The following is a 15,532-nucleotide window of genomic DNA, read 5'->3' on the forward strand; positions in this document are numbered from 1 at the left end:
GAAATCTCTGATCCATTTTCTAATATACAGACCTCTTACATGCCTTAGAGACTCAGGGTTGGGGGGGGGGGTTAAAACATATTTTACCGTCTATGCAATAATATAGAAACTGCTAAAATGGCATGAAATGTCTATTTTATGTCATACAATCTTGTGTGGATGAAAAGTTATAAATGTGAGTTCAGCACGTAAGTTCCAGCAATCAAGGAATAGATAAAGTGAATTCAAGAATAGTGACCAAGAGAAAGGAAGAGCTACAGCAGAATGCTGAAAACAACTTCAAATAATTGCACAAGACTTGCAACAGAATTTGATATGCTTTTCTCATATCTGATGTTTCTACTGAAATTAAATACAATCCTGTGCTTGGTCCATCAAATGTGACTTTTCCATGTACTGTATAACAAGTATTGTTGTATTGGAAAAATCCTGCTCTCTGATTGGTTAGATGCGTTCTACCAGCCATACATTAATCCCACACAACCTTTCAACTCCCTTTCAAATCCCTCCGCCACTTACTTGTCCGAATTATATAAAGCTTAATATCTAACTTAATATCTGAAATGTCAAACCCAGAATTAAATGATAATCTTTTTTAACTGAAAAACTATTGAATGGTATGAAGATGAATTTCCTGAACCGGACAAAGTACCAGTATTTATTTATTTATTTATTTATTTATTTTTTAAAGAAAAATGGCATAATGAAATAAGGAACCAGAACTGAAATCGACTCGAACTTGACCATAACAAAAAAACAAAACACAATAAAGGCTTCTAAATGGGCTGTGAATTAGAGAGTGGCATGAAGACGGGATTCCTGCGGTACGGGAAAAAATGGTGTTAAATTTTGCGGGACGAGATGGTACAGGAGTGAAGCTCACAGGAACGGGCGGGACCGGGAAATAAGCCTCTCAGGACAGGCAAGAATGGGATTTAAGCTTCTGTGAATGGGAAGGAATATGACTACTCTGCCACCAGCAGACAAGAAGAGTGTTTTTTTGCTCTTTAAAGTCATTAAAGCGCCTATGACATGGAATTTGACCAAAAACATCAAATAATACCCGGAATTACACAGAGGGAAATACCCGCAGGCTGCTTGCATCTGCCAATATGGATGACAGCGACAGTGAAAGTCAGAGTGGCCTAATTTGATCAGTTTCAGACACCTCTTATGTGAATCATGTAGTGATGGATCTGATGTAGAGAGAGACAGGGAGTGTTTCCCGTATCAATTCAAGCTGTATGCCTCCAAATCAGAAGGGTCAAACTCGGAGAGACTCCGACAACATCAACGCGGACCGACTGGAGGGACACCAGATGTCCGCAGAGAATCAGCGTCTTGGCAGCACGGAATAGTTAATAAAAACCCTTAGTTTAACATAGATTGATGCTTAAAATATTTCATATTACCCATAATTGTATAGTTATGTCAGTCCTTTAGTTAACAATATTGATACATTAATTACTGATACTAGCAGAATAACTAAACGTTGTGGATTGCAACTGGCATGTATTTAACATATCTCTCTATATATACATTATATTAAGGATGTATACATTTTCGTTTTTTATGACCAATACCCCTAATCATAATGCAGAGATGCCAACCGCTACGATTTGGCTGTAGCAGCTACTATTTTAGAGGTTCTAAAATAGTAGCTGCATAGTATGTATAATACTATGATTTTTAATAAATAAATAAATGATGGATAATCCCTAAATGTTTATGAAATATTATTTCAATACCATGTTTTTTTTTTATGAATTAATGGTTCTTAATACTGTATTTCATTGACAGTTTATTGTAGCACTGACATACTAAAATCTCTGAGCCAGGTTGCTTAGTAACCAGTTTAGAAACTGAAACTGCCGCACAAAACTCTAAACAGTTGTTTTTATATTACCGAACTTTATATATTACGTCATTATATTTAAGGCTTCTGTTTTTTGGGGTTTTATTAATTGTATTTTTCGGTGCTTATTTTTAGCTATTTTTGAGTTTTATGTAAATCGTTTTTTTTTCTGGGTTTTCGTTTTTGATATACTGTATGAAATTTGTGTTTTCGGTTACTTTCCAAAATGCTTGAGCGTTTTTTTTTGTCAAAATATGTATAGTAACTCAACAGTACTTGCACACTAAAGTTGTATCTTCTTTCCTTTGCTGTCTTCCACAATAAAATCCCTATGGTCATGGGCACATTCTTTTGGCGTTTTTGTGTGTAGACATTTTTGTACATTTCGCCACAATTCTGTTTTAAATCCTCAGTATCTTAACTGTAATACAGCTTTAAATCCCACTAGCAAAGCCAAAAGAAATGTAGGAATGTGCTGTCACTCAGTAGTTGGGGCGGGTTTAAAGTATTCAGAACGAATCAATGACAGATACAAGGAAGGCGGGATATTGCCCAGCAGCACTGAGAAATGTATTTGTTATTATTTTTGTAGTACATTACATTTTTTTTTGTATCGGGGGTGCTTGCACTGTATTTTTTTCTTAAAAAACTAAAACTAAAAACAAATTACTAGCAGTATAACGTTGGTGTTTAATGCAAAACCCTATAAACCCTAATTTTACACATGAATACAAAAATATATGTACCTCCAAGTAGTTGATCTCTGTATATCACGGGATGGGATTTTTTTTTTGACAGGACAGGAATTAAAAAAAAAGTTACAGGACGGGACGGGACAGGAAAAGGTTGGACAGGACAGGATGGGACAGGATTGGAAATGATGACTCTTTCATGGGATGGGATGGGATAGGAACATTTGACAGGACAGGACTGAAGTTTCATTCCCGTGTTACTCTACTGTGACTATCCTACAAAACTGTCCAAGAAAAAGGTAGACTTACATTTAATGTACTTTCTAAGGACAAATTGAACAGTCTTCTCGGGGGATTTGATGTCGCTTCCGTGAGGAATAAAGATGGAGCATATCAAGCTGTATAAATCTGCAAGCTGGTGTCAATCACTTTTTGAATGGCCCACCATGCAGCAGAAAAGTGAATAAAGTGAAAGACACAGAATTTAACATTACCAACATATTCTTAACAGTAATTAAACTAAAACAAAGCAGAAAACACAAAACAGCACACTATCCCCCAGTGGCACCAGCAGAGCTGGAGAATCTAAGAAAAAAAAAAAGTTCCCGAAAGGCACAAAGCGAGCATTATCACAGACGCTGCTGCTTTCACCTGCAGCTCCCCTTCTGGCAGTTTCTCAAACTGCACAATATCTGTCAATTTTCAAGTGAACATTTAAGTTCAAATATACAGACGTGCTCAAATTTGTTGGTACCCCTCCACAAAAAACGAAGAATGCACAATTTTCTCTGAAATAACTTGAAACTGACAAAAGTAATTGGCATTCACCATTGTTTATTCCATATTCAATAGAAATCAGACTTTGCTTTTGATTTTTTATTCAACATAATATTGTAAATAATAAAACAAATGAAAATGGCATGGACAAAAATGATGGGACCGCTAACCTAATATTTTGTTGCACAACCTTTAGAGGCAATCACTGCAATCAAACGTTTTCTGTAGCTCTCAATGAGACTTCTGCACCTGTTAACAGGTAGTTTGGCCCACTCTTCCTGAGCAAACTGCTCCAGCTGCCTCAGGTTTGATGGGTGCCTTCTCCAGACTGCAAGTTTCAGCTCTTTCCATAGATGTTCGATAGGATTCAGATCAGGACTCATAGAAGGCCACTTCAGAATAGTCCAATGTTTTGTTCTTATCCATTCTTGGGTGCTTTTAGCTGTGTGTTTTGGGTCATTATCCTGTTGGAGGACCCATGACCTGCGACTGAGACAGAGCTTTCTGACACTGGGCAGTACGTTTCGCTCCAGAATGCCTTGATAGTCTTGAGATTTCAAGGTGCCCTGCACAGATTCAAGGCACCCTGTGCCAGGCGCAGCAAAGCAGCCCCAAAACATAACCGAGCCTCCTCCATGTTTCACTGTAGGTATGGTGTTCTTTTCTTTGAAAGCTTCATTTTTTCGTCTGTGAACATAGAGCTGATGTGACTTGCCAAAAAGCTCCAGTTTTGACTCATCTGTCCAAAGGACATTCTCCCAGAAGGATTGTGGCTTGTCAATATGCATTTTAGCAAATTCCAGTCTGGCTTTTTTATGTTTTTCAAAAGTGGAGTCCTCCTGGATCTTCTTCCATGGAGCCCACTTTCGCTCAAAAAGCGACGGATGGTGCGATCAGAAACTGACGTACCTTCACCTTGGAGTTCAGCTTGTATCTCTTTGGCAGTTATCCTTGGTTCTTTTTCTACCATTTGCACTATCCTTCTGTTCAATCTGGGGTCGATTTTCCTCTTGCGGCCGCACCCAGGGAGGTTGGCTACAGTTCCATGGACCTTAAACTTCTTAATAATATTTGCAACTGTTGTCACAGGAACATCAAGCTGCTTGGAGATGGTCTTGTAGCCTTTACCTTTACCATGCTTGTCTATTATTTTCTTTCTGATCTCCTCAGACAACTTTCTCCTTTGCTTTCTCTGGTCCATGTTCAGTGTGGTGCACACAATGATACCAAACAGCACAGTGACTACTTTTCTCCATTTAAATAGGCTGAATGACTGATTACAAGATTGGAGACATGTGTGATACTAATTAAAGAAACAAATTAGTTTGAAATATCTCTATAATCCAATTATTTATTAGCTTTTCTAAGGGGTACCAACAAATGTGTCCAGGCCATTTTAGAATATCTTTGTAGAATAAGCAATAATTCATCTCTTTTCACAGCTTCTTTGCTTTATTCTATGACATACCAAAGGCATGCAAGTATACATGATAAAATAGCTTTTAATTTCATCACTTTTCAGGAGGAATGAAGCATTATTTCAATGAGCTGTAAGGGTACCAACAAATTTGAGCACGTCTGTATATATGTCCATTAATGAAATGGTATATTAGCAAGTAATATAATTGATATACAGAAATTTACTTAATACATTTTAATCAATATTTATTATATTTATGAATAAACTGATGTTCATTTATTAAAATAAAACACTTAAACAAATGTTGTTTACTTTTCACTGGAACTATTTTCTTGTGCATAGTGGATTTACTGTTATTGGAAAGATTATTATTTTAATTTGCTATGTTAATTTAAAAAGTAAATACTTAAAAAATAAATACTAATCATTTTATAATCATTTTTTTAATATCACCAAGGCACTCCAGGGCGTGGGTTGACATGATATAACTGCACACTTAAGGATTAACTCTGCTTTGCGTCATGTCTTATAACGCCTTAATTGTGCGGTTATGTCATGTAAATCCACTCCCTGTTGTGCCTTAATGCTTCAGTATACTCTTTTAGACTGGCTATAGCTTTTAACAAAGAATGGGGTGGGAAAGGAAAACTAAGCTGCTTGCAAATCACCTTTCCACAGTCTAATATGCACTCAAATACCTTTTAGAGGTAGCTGCAAGGACCCAGACTGGCTTTATGTGTAGTGTTATTGACCCTTGGTACTTTGTTATTTTCTTTTAATTTAAACGAGGTCACACTGTAGTAGTTTCAGCATCTGGAAGCTATTATGTTTCTCACTTGTCACTTTTCTTGAAACTTATCATGGGTCCTGCACTGTACTGTACATGTGCAGAATTAGTAGAGACGCTACAGCATTGTGACACAAGGAAGAAATGAGTACAATTAGCATAACTGTAAATACCCTGAATGTATTGTTTACTTTAGCCTGCCATTTACAACATAGCATGTAAGGCTTTTTACTACAGTGTAACTCTAAATATGGCCACAATGAGCTTTTCCAATCTAAACAAACTGAATAGCTGGTTTGAGCACAGTGAAAACACAGTTATCCAAAACTTAAAAGGATAATTTAGATATCATCATGGAGTCACTGTAATTTGTAGTCATGTTTAAATAAATAAGATTAAGTGGGGTAGTCACAATATACAAGAAAATCAGAATAATAATAGCTGGTATCAAAATCTGAATTTTCAGCACAGCGCTAGTCACAAATGAAATGATTACAATGCTAAATATTCCCCCCACTGGAATATCATCTCCACACCACTGCACGGTTTCGCTCAATTGACAGCCTTTCTGTTAAAAGAGGATCTAGAATAAACAGTACTGACACTGAACAACTGTACCCTGGAGGCTGTCATTGCTGTGAAGAGCGATCTCATGACAACAAGAACATCAGTGTAGGGTGTCAGATCAGCAGAGGAGCACTTGGACAAGCACAAAATAAAAATAAATAATAATAAGAGTTTCAGTTGACATATTCATTATCTGTAAAATAACGTTACGTACCCAGTTTGGAATACATTTCAGGAGACCTTAGAATGTTTCACTAAAACTTTGGCCCATTAACAATTTATTTTTTGTTCCTTGATCTTTCTTCTTAACAATCCATTCATATTTTTCTTTTTTTTACCTAAACATGTGTTGATAGCATGCAATAGTATAATTATAAGAGCACAAGAACAGGGAGAGTATTACATTTTAATATATTCAGTTTTTTTTTTTTTTAACTTACTTAACAATGACTAAAACAAAACACCTTATTGTTTTCTTCTGTCTGAGTAACAGGCGAACATGGAGTTAAGGTCAAGATTCCTTCTTAGGCCTCCCTGGGCTGGAATTTGCTTATTTCTGTCTGGTGGTGGGCATACAGACCAATGTTTATTTTCCCTCACTCGAAAATCTGGCTCTCATGTGCAACTAGTTTGTAAGTTAAACACTTGATGTGCTTTCTAGCAGTGTTGTACAGACCTTACACAAACAAAGATGATTTCAGGAAAGCGTCCAGTTCCAGACATTGACTTGCCAGTTATGTCTAAAACTGCAGTCAGAGGGAACTGACATAAAATTCTGTCTCCTGCAGAAAGCAAGTTGAATACAAGAAAACACAGTTTTGGAAAGTCAAAACATTAAGAGCATTATACATTTTTTTGTAATTGAGGAAGAATTTGAAAGGTGTAAAGCAATTACATCTTAACAGAAAAAAATGAAAAAGTAATTAGTTGATTGACTCCTGACTTGCAATATCATAACAGCCTTTGGCATGTATGCTGTCAGAATAGACCCCTTTGATAGAGAGACTGGGGCTCATATGAGCTTCAAAATGGCTTGCTGTAAATGTACGGTAAAAACATTACTTATTGTTTTTGTGAATAAAATACAGCAAAGATAGCTAAATGCAAGTCTTCTTACTAAGATACCATCCTACCAATTGCTTCTGCCATTGCAGCAAACCCCATTGCCCCACAGTAAAGAATCATTGCTTTTTACATTGTAGTACCCCTGCATTGTCACTGAAGATCATTTTGTAAGTTTCCAGAACATTACTTCCTAAACCTCAAAATCCCCTTCCAAACACATTTCTTTCATGTGCTGATTTTTGTGTTGCTGATTGATTGTTCATTATCAGATGACTAAACTAAGTACTGGCTTATAGTTTATGTTATGTGAGCCGAAGGTGCTTGTTGCAGTGGCCAGATAAAGAAATGTATTTTATGGCACCTGCTATTGCCACCATCAATCACAGTTGTGTACAAACTGACTTGATCTTAGTTGTGGGCCAACCTCTGTCTGTCAGCAGCAAAATCCTGCCAATAAAAACATGGATCTGATGAAATGTAATGTGGTGTTTCAACCAAGTATGTTTATCATGTGTGCGATTTGTATCTTACCCTAATACATCTATTTTCATATAAGGAAACTTCACGTAATTCCACAAAATGCATGATGTCATGATACATCTGAAGCTTGTGCTTTATGCATAGGTAGGTAGTATTCCTCAAATCTGTACTGAACTACTGTAGCCCTGCAGTGATTCAGAAGGTCATTGTGTTTTAGCACACTAAAGCCAACTTCAGAGAGATGGACTCCCCAGCATAAACAACAACATGCCCTTCTGGATATGCATATTCTGCCTTTTGAGATATTGCTAAAGCTTTTTTTTTTTAAATCATGGGAGTTGAAGCCAGTAGACCTACTTTTATCTCAGTCTGTACATGTCCTGATAAGTGTAGTCACACGTGATAATTGAGCAGTAGCTTCCCTGACAAATTGTTTGTAATCTTCAGAGCTTCAGGTCAATTTGACCTGTAATTACATTACAAAGAAAAATACTTTGAAATCAAAGGAGTTCCCAAAGCAACTGAAGAGTTAATCCCCCATTTCTAGTAGCTGTTAGCCAGTCTTTTGTATTTATTTATTTAAAAAAAAATATTCTAATCTCTGGCAGCTCTTTAAACCGGCTTAAAAGTGCTAAATACAGTTAGCGTCTACACTACACAAAGTTCAATTCTGTACTCGAGAACCGGACTAAAGACCACCTCAGGGGGTAGTCTCGAATCTAGTTCTAAATTAGATAGTGCAGTTTGTCAGAAGTGTGGACGCTGCAATACCAAACTACTACGCTTGTTGTAAAATGGTGGATCTTGGCACGATGTGATCAGTTGTTGAAAATCAAGTCACATTGATATCTGGAGCGATGAAATCGGTCAAGGAGTATGTGACAGGATGACAGAGGTTGAGACTCAGAGACAGTGTGAAACGTTAAAAAAATAAAGCTTTTAATACTCAAAAATACAAAATAAACCGGCACGAGGGCCAAACAAAAAGGTTTCTAAGACACAACATAAACACAAAACGAAACTTACAACAAAATAAGGCTTCCAGGCTGGGCGTTGCCTTCACTGGATTCAAAACCAAAAACACAGCGCACGCACACACACCAGAAAACCACACTTCCTTCCTCTCTTTCTAGAACTCTCCCCCCTACTGGGAGGCTGAGGCCTCATTTTATGCCAGGTGGCTGAGTGTTTAATTGAATAATTAATTGGTTGATTGCTCCCACCTGACACAATCAACCTGGGCAGGGAGGAGAATTTAACTCCATCCCTGCCAGTATTTCCAAAGGCAGAGCCCTGCTCTGCCACAGAGTACTTCAGAGTTCAAAACAAAATTCACACATTATGATAAAATGTACCTTGTGTTTTTAGTAACAAAGCCATAGGGTTCATGCTATGTCTTCAGTGGTCACGGGCTCCATATTTGCTGTGTTGTAAACATAAAATACAGTGCATGATGGGATAATGTCAAATTCAGTCCCACAGTCCATTGCGCTGCTAGGAACACTAACCGGGCTATTTCAATAGTGTTTGTAAGTATTAAGACGCTCTGAGCTGGGTGTTGACAGGGCCAAAAGTATCTTAGTTGTTGTTATTTAAGATTTAATGTGGGTGACTTGAAAAAAAACATTTACATTACACTTAATATAAAGTGGGGGAGTATACTTATTTTTAGTATGAAAAGGATTAAATGCACAAACTGGAAAATACATTTGGAACAAAGAATTTGCTGTCTTTTTTTGTAATTAGATTATTAATGTGATTTAAAACTTTTTTTATATATTTAATGTTCAAATGGTTTTACCGCATAATCCCTCTGCAGCCTTTGAAAAGCACGCACATCTTAAAAAAATTTAAAAAAATAAAAAAATACCAATGAGTTTGGCTGACTTCCGTGACTCACTTTTGGACATGAGTTATGAGGGTTTATTGAAATTCAGATGGGTTTACCATACGCTCCAGTTCCCATTGCATACCTATCCTATACATTATATTTAGACAAGAGCGACAAAGACAGTTACAAGAGATTACATATTGGTATGGTAAGCAGTAGACCAAGACAAAGCCAAGTAACAGCTTACAGTATTTTAGTCAGAAAACAAACAGGGCTAAAAACAAATAATTGGTTTTAAAGCTGCATACATGAACCAGAAATCTAACTGCTGCTTATAAGATTTATTAGGAGCATTGCTTTCAGGGTGAGTCTTATACTGTACAGCCTACAGTTAATGTGCAACAGATGCTTTTCTTACCTGAACAACATTTCAAGTTCCTTGTTGTTTTGCTATTAACTGTTTTGTTTTCCAGAATTTGTTTTTCTTTTTTCTGCTATAACACTGTAAGATCACTTTATATGTGAAAGGCAGGGGCCTTACACTTGCAACTACATTGTACAAATGGTAAAATATATAGTCAGCATATTGCAAAATATATCAAATCTATTATCCCATATGAAATCTGCTTTTTTTTGTATAATGTCCTACACATTTAAAAATATGCTGTACATATGCACAGCTGGCTCTTAAGAGTAAAATAACACACATGTTAATATGTGTGAATTAAACATAATATCAAAGCAATATTTATACACTCCACTGCAAGAGCAGCATAATCTAAAATACTAACTGTATAGACAAATTATACAGTACAGCTAAAATATACAATACAGCAGTTTTGACATCCATTATGCAAGACACAGGCTGGATAATTGCAACCATTATACTATACACAGTTTGCATAATTGAATAAATCAGATGGCTGTCGTTTGGATAATTGCCTATCCACTGTATACAACATACAATGACAGGTCATTGACTGAAATATGTTGTTCTTGTCTTACTGTATGTCATTAGAATTTGTATTGCGCGCCTGTAAAATATGATTATCAATTTAATTTATTTTACTAGCACAAACTAAATGGTAAAAATCCATGATAAATTATCAGCTCACCACAATTAGATAAAAGTACCTATTTTTTAAATGCTAAGATATAAATCATTGCAAGAGTAACTAGTGGAGTTCTGAAACATATTGCATTATACGTCCCCACGTGTTGTTACAACTGTTTAAAGTTACGTACCTGTAATTTTTCTTTTCATTGTTAACATCCTGACAACTTTTTACGCTTACATTTGAAGTCTGTTTCAAAGGTCTTTTGAACATGTCACCTCTAGTGCACTCAGGTTTGAGATCAGGGTTGTGTCTCGGAAGAGCGATTAGAAAAAAAAAACTACAAGTACTCTGGCTTTTGTGTTCCATGCGACATCATGGGCAGGATTTTCAAAAACCAGTGTTATTGTATCAAACTTGCGGTATAGTAACGACAGCTTTAGTAGCAACTGATTTTCAAACTAAACTTGCTTTGAAAGTTAATGCTTTGAAATTGAGTCGATGAGGATTGTTAATGAACGCATTTCTCATTAAAAAGCTTAATTGTCGCAGGTCATGTACATCACTTCCTGTCTCAGACAAGATAAGGGGAACTCGTTAAATCAAAATGCATGTATTCGCTGCAGAATTCGCTGTTATGGAAACTACTAGCATACAGGGAGACGGCTCTCCCATCTGCGAGCAGCAGCCAAATGGAAATAAAAATAATGGGAATATCGATTTTGTGCATAATTTGTAAACTTCATTTAAAATTGTGTATTTTGTCATCCAGAATGTACATTTATTTAGAACACATAAAATGCTGATTTACGATTATCTGATAGTCAAAATGCCATCAAAAATGTTTGTGGACAGTACATTTGTTTTTACAAGGTTCATCTGAGAAAAAATAATATAAAATAAAATAAAATAAATTCTAATTCTGCAGTATTAATTCTGAGTGGCAGTATTTATCGCCAGATCCAGTCAAGTCAGTCACTTGGTACTGTATAACTTAAATGTTTAGACTATCCAGCATATTTCTAAGAGCAGTCTGTGGGAAAAGCATTACAAGCTGGACAGGGTCTCCCGAGCTCCTGTGCTTTGGCTACTTGGTTGAAGAACGCATAGTCATTTCAGCACTATTTTTAACCCTTTGTGGACTGTGAAAATTTCCAGCTGTACAAATACATTCATTTTGTTAATCAGAACCATAACCATACACATACTTTACAAGTGTACCACTGCGTTGCACTGACATGAAGAACAAGTTACAGTATGTATTAGTCATTCAAAGTACTCTATTCAAACAAAATGTTTTCTACATCGGGCCATACACACTTTCCTCCTATCAGCTAATTTTAAGTTTGTCTTTGTTTTGTCTCCAGTCACATACTGTTTTTTTTTTTTTTTTTTTTTTTTTTTTCAGTATTGCGATTAACATGTATTTCGGCAAATTCAACCATGTGCAATTTCAAACCTGCTGAGTAGCATTTTCGTTTTTTTCTTAATGTGCTACTTTATCCAGTCTCAAAGTCACCTGTATTATTAGAGCATTGCAGTTACAACGAATGGAAGATTTGAAAAGTTTACTACTCTGCTTTCTTACCAATAGCTGTTTGGTACGGATCCCAGGGGAGGGTTCAGTTTGAATGTTGACAAATCAATGGCTCGAGAGGGTTGGAATAAGTTCATTCATAGAGACTGAAAGTGCTGTCCTTACAAAGGTAACACGAAATTCTCCTGTCAGGACACTGCACTCTGATTGGCTATCATATTATTGTTAATTAGGAGGCTGTGTGGTCCAGTGGTTAAAGAAAAGGGCTTGTAACCAGGAGGTCCCCGGTTCAAATCCCACCTCAGCCACTGACTCCTTGTGTCACCCTGAGCAAGTCACTTAACCTCCTTGTGCTCCGTCTTTCGGGTGAGACGTAATTGTAAGTGACTCTGCAGCTGATGCATAGTTCACTCATCCTAGTCGCCTTGGATAAAGGCATCTGCTAAATAAACAAATAATAATAATAATTAAACAATGAATAATCGTCTCCCTACACTGAAACCCTAACCTTAAGGTCAGTATCATATACTGCAGTCATTACACATCTAAAGTAGTTCATGTTTGGCAGTGAATAAACGTTTTTGTTGCTTTAAAAAAAGTGACCAGAGGTGCTGACTTCCTCAGTTGTCCTGACAGGAACATTTCATGGTACCTTTGTGAGCACTGCACTGAAAGCTATTGTGTTAACACTGAGTGAAGCAGTATAGAAGAGGTCAGTCAAGAGTCTGAAAGCTTGCGTTTAACATTCAAAATGACTAAGGGTACTGAGAGTATGAAATTAAAACTTTTAATTAGAACAGTAGTTTTGTGTTTCTACTAAGCAACATGACCTGAATGCCGTAGATCCTGAACAAATAAATCGGAATGTTGACAATTAGGTTTGTGTGAGACATAACGTGGCTGTAGTAATCCCATTGTGGTACTGCTACAGTAGTTTAATATGTTGCACCGGTGTATTAATCACTCCCCCCTTTTAAGGGCCTCGCAAAAATGGCTAGAAAATTTGAATTATTCAATTTTTTTTTTTATGGTACATGTTTACTGAAGAGAACTAAGAATTTAAGGCACACATACTGTCGAAAAACTATAACGAAATGGATTACTAACGTTTTAGATGCGCAGGCAAATGCTACCCCTTTCTATTTTTTTCTGCCATACTTTAATTCATTATAAAATGAAAATGTAACTTGGAAGAGCTCTGCTTCATGTTCTGCTCAGCTTGGCAGTCTCTGAATCCACTAAGGTTCAGAGTTGGGTCTCTGTATTTGATGTACACTCTCCCCGTGGATGTAGCCATTTTGTTTTTGCTGCATCTCACCTCCTCTTCACCTTGGCAAGTCTGCTGGCTCAGCAATGGATTTAGAAACAGTTTGTTGAGCACCACCAGCTAACTTTAACAATGGTTTGATAAATACAGATGCCACTGGTGGAACAAACCGTTAAACTGAAAAACATTGAAAAAAATTATAAATGTTTGACATTTTTTCCTCTCAGAACTAGAGGCATTAGCTCACATCTGAGTATCAATCACTACTTTTCTTATGATTGATGTCGACTTAATTGGTTCATGCAACCTTATGAAGTTGACTGGAGCATTGACATATCTGCAAACAGCATTCTAAAAATATTCTTCACTAACAGATTAAAATAAATTACCATTAAAAAAAATGTAATTCACCTTTACTACATTGCGTGCATTTTTCACATAGGAAAATCTAAGACCGACGAAGTGATGAAAATATAAATTAGGTAAGATTTACTGGAATTAATTTGTTAACACAATGAACTTGAATGTCTAATTAGGATTTGTAATGCAGTACTAAAATGTGTTCTTTTGCCCAAAGTTAATGGGATTTCATCACCTTACAGTCCTTCTTGCATTTTGTATTCTAAAAGCAATATATTTGAGGCATCAAAGAGAAGATTATAAAAGATGGCATTTCAAGTTCTGTAATTAAACATGTTTGAGATTCAAGACTTTAGTTCAGATACTCATTCTTTGACTTATGTTCCTGCCGGAAGAGGCAATTGCAAGGTATGTTTGCATTACATGACTGAGTATCCCTTTATTTAACATATTTTCAATCTAAATTGATCAAACTGGAAAGGAAATAAACAAAATAATTAATCAGCCTCATTTCAGAAACTGCTTTATGTAATAATTAAAAGCTGCTTGCTTTTTTTCTTAACCCCCCCCCCATGAGTATTTCTGCTAGAAATGTATTAATACAAGTCATTCTAATATTTGGATTGTAAAGTATCAGTACGATGACCAGCTGTGTTCATTCAGGGTAAAATGATATCTAAAATTAATATTCGTGTAGACTGACTATCTTTCCAAACTCTGAAAGCTAACCTGACTTGGTTACAATTACAAATAACATTGCAATGGGGATCAGCGCTGGTTTGCCAGTCCCACAGCTCTTTGCTGGAGATGTGCATTGAAAAAGATTATAACCTCAATGAAACTCATCAAGCACTTCAGTCCAAGATTAAAATGCTGCTGGATTCCTGCAGATCAGAATGGGATGACTTTTTCCCATTAGGACACCCACATACAGCACCTCTTTGTCCTCCAGTTGTGTAACAGTTTAAAAGGGATTTTCTAATATACATTATTTTATTACATGTTGTGAAGCAGACTAAAACTATATCAGATTATAAAAGCATCTCAGTAGTTACAATGTATTTGTTATGCAGTCAATTAATTATGATTAGTGTGGAATTGAGTCCTGGTAATTACAGTTCTTTATTGAATCAACTCCTTAATCCAACCCGCTCATTCAAATGAAAGATTTCTAATTCACTACAGTTAATTCATCTTTGAGTTTTTCAGGATTGTTTGCTGAGAGCACCAAAAGGTACCATTTAAACAAAGTTGAAAGACTGAAGTCTGAATGGCTAAGATGTTGTTAGGATATGAAGGCCCATATGCATAAAACTTACCATCTCCTTTATTGTGCCAGTAATAGTGTTTAACATGACAGTATTTCATCGGGTGATTCATGAAAGCCATTACCATCAAAAAACATCACTCATCGCAACGTTAGAATAACGTGCCCTTGGAGACCAATTTTCTCATTAGCATACTATTCATAAAGCTGGATGGTGCCATTAAAATTACCCCTACCAGCATCATAATTACCACGTGCCTTAGACCAGGTGGAGAGATGTGTCTTATTGGTCTAATTTCCTAGCATAATTTCTGTGTTTAGGAGCGTGTATTTAATAGTAATGATAAAAAATCTGTTTATCAAATAATTAGGTAATTTACAGACGTGCTCAAATTTGTTGGTACCCCTCCACAAAAAACGAAAAATGCACAATTTTCTCTGAAATAACTTGAAACTGACAAAAGCAATTGGCATCCACCATTGTTTATTCCATATTTAATAGAAATCAGACTTTGCTTTTGATTTTTTATTCAACATAATATTCTAAATAATAAAACAAATGAAAATGGCAT

The sequence above is a fragment of the Acipenser ruthenus genome, chromosome 1, assembly GCF_902713425.1.
Source record: "Acipenser ruthenus chromosome 1, fAciRut3.2 maternal haplotype, whole genome shotgun sequence".
NCBI lineage: Eukaryota > Metazoa > Chordata > Actinopteri > Acipenseriformes > Acipenseridae > Acipenser > Acipenser ruthenus.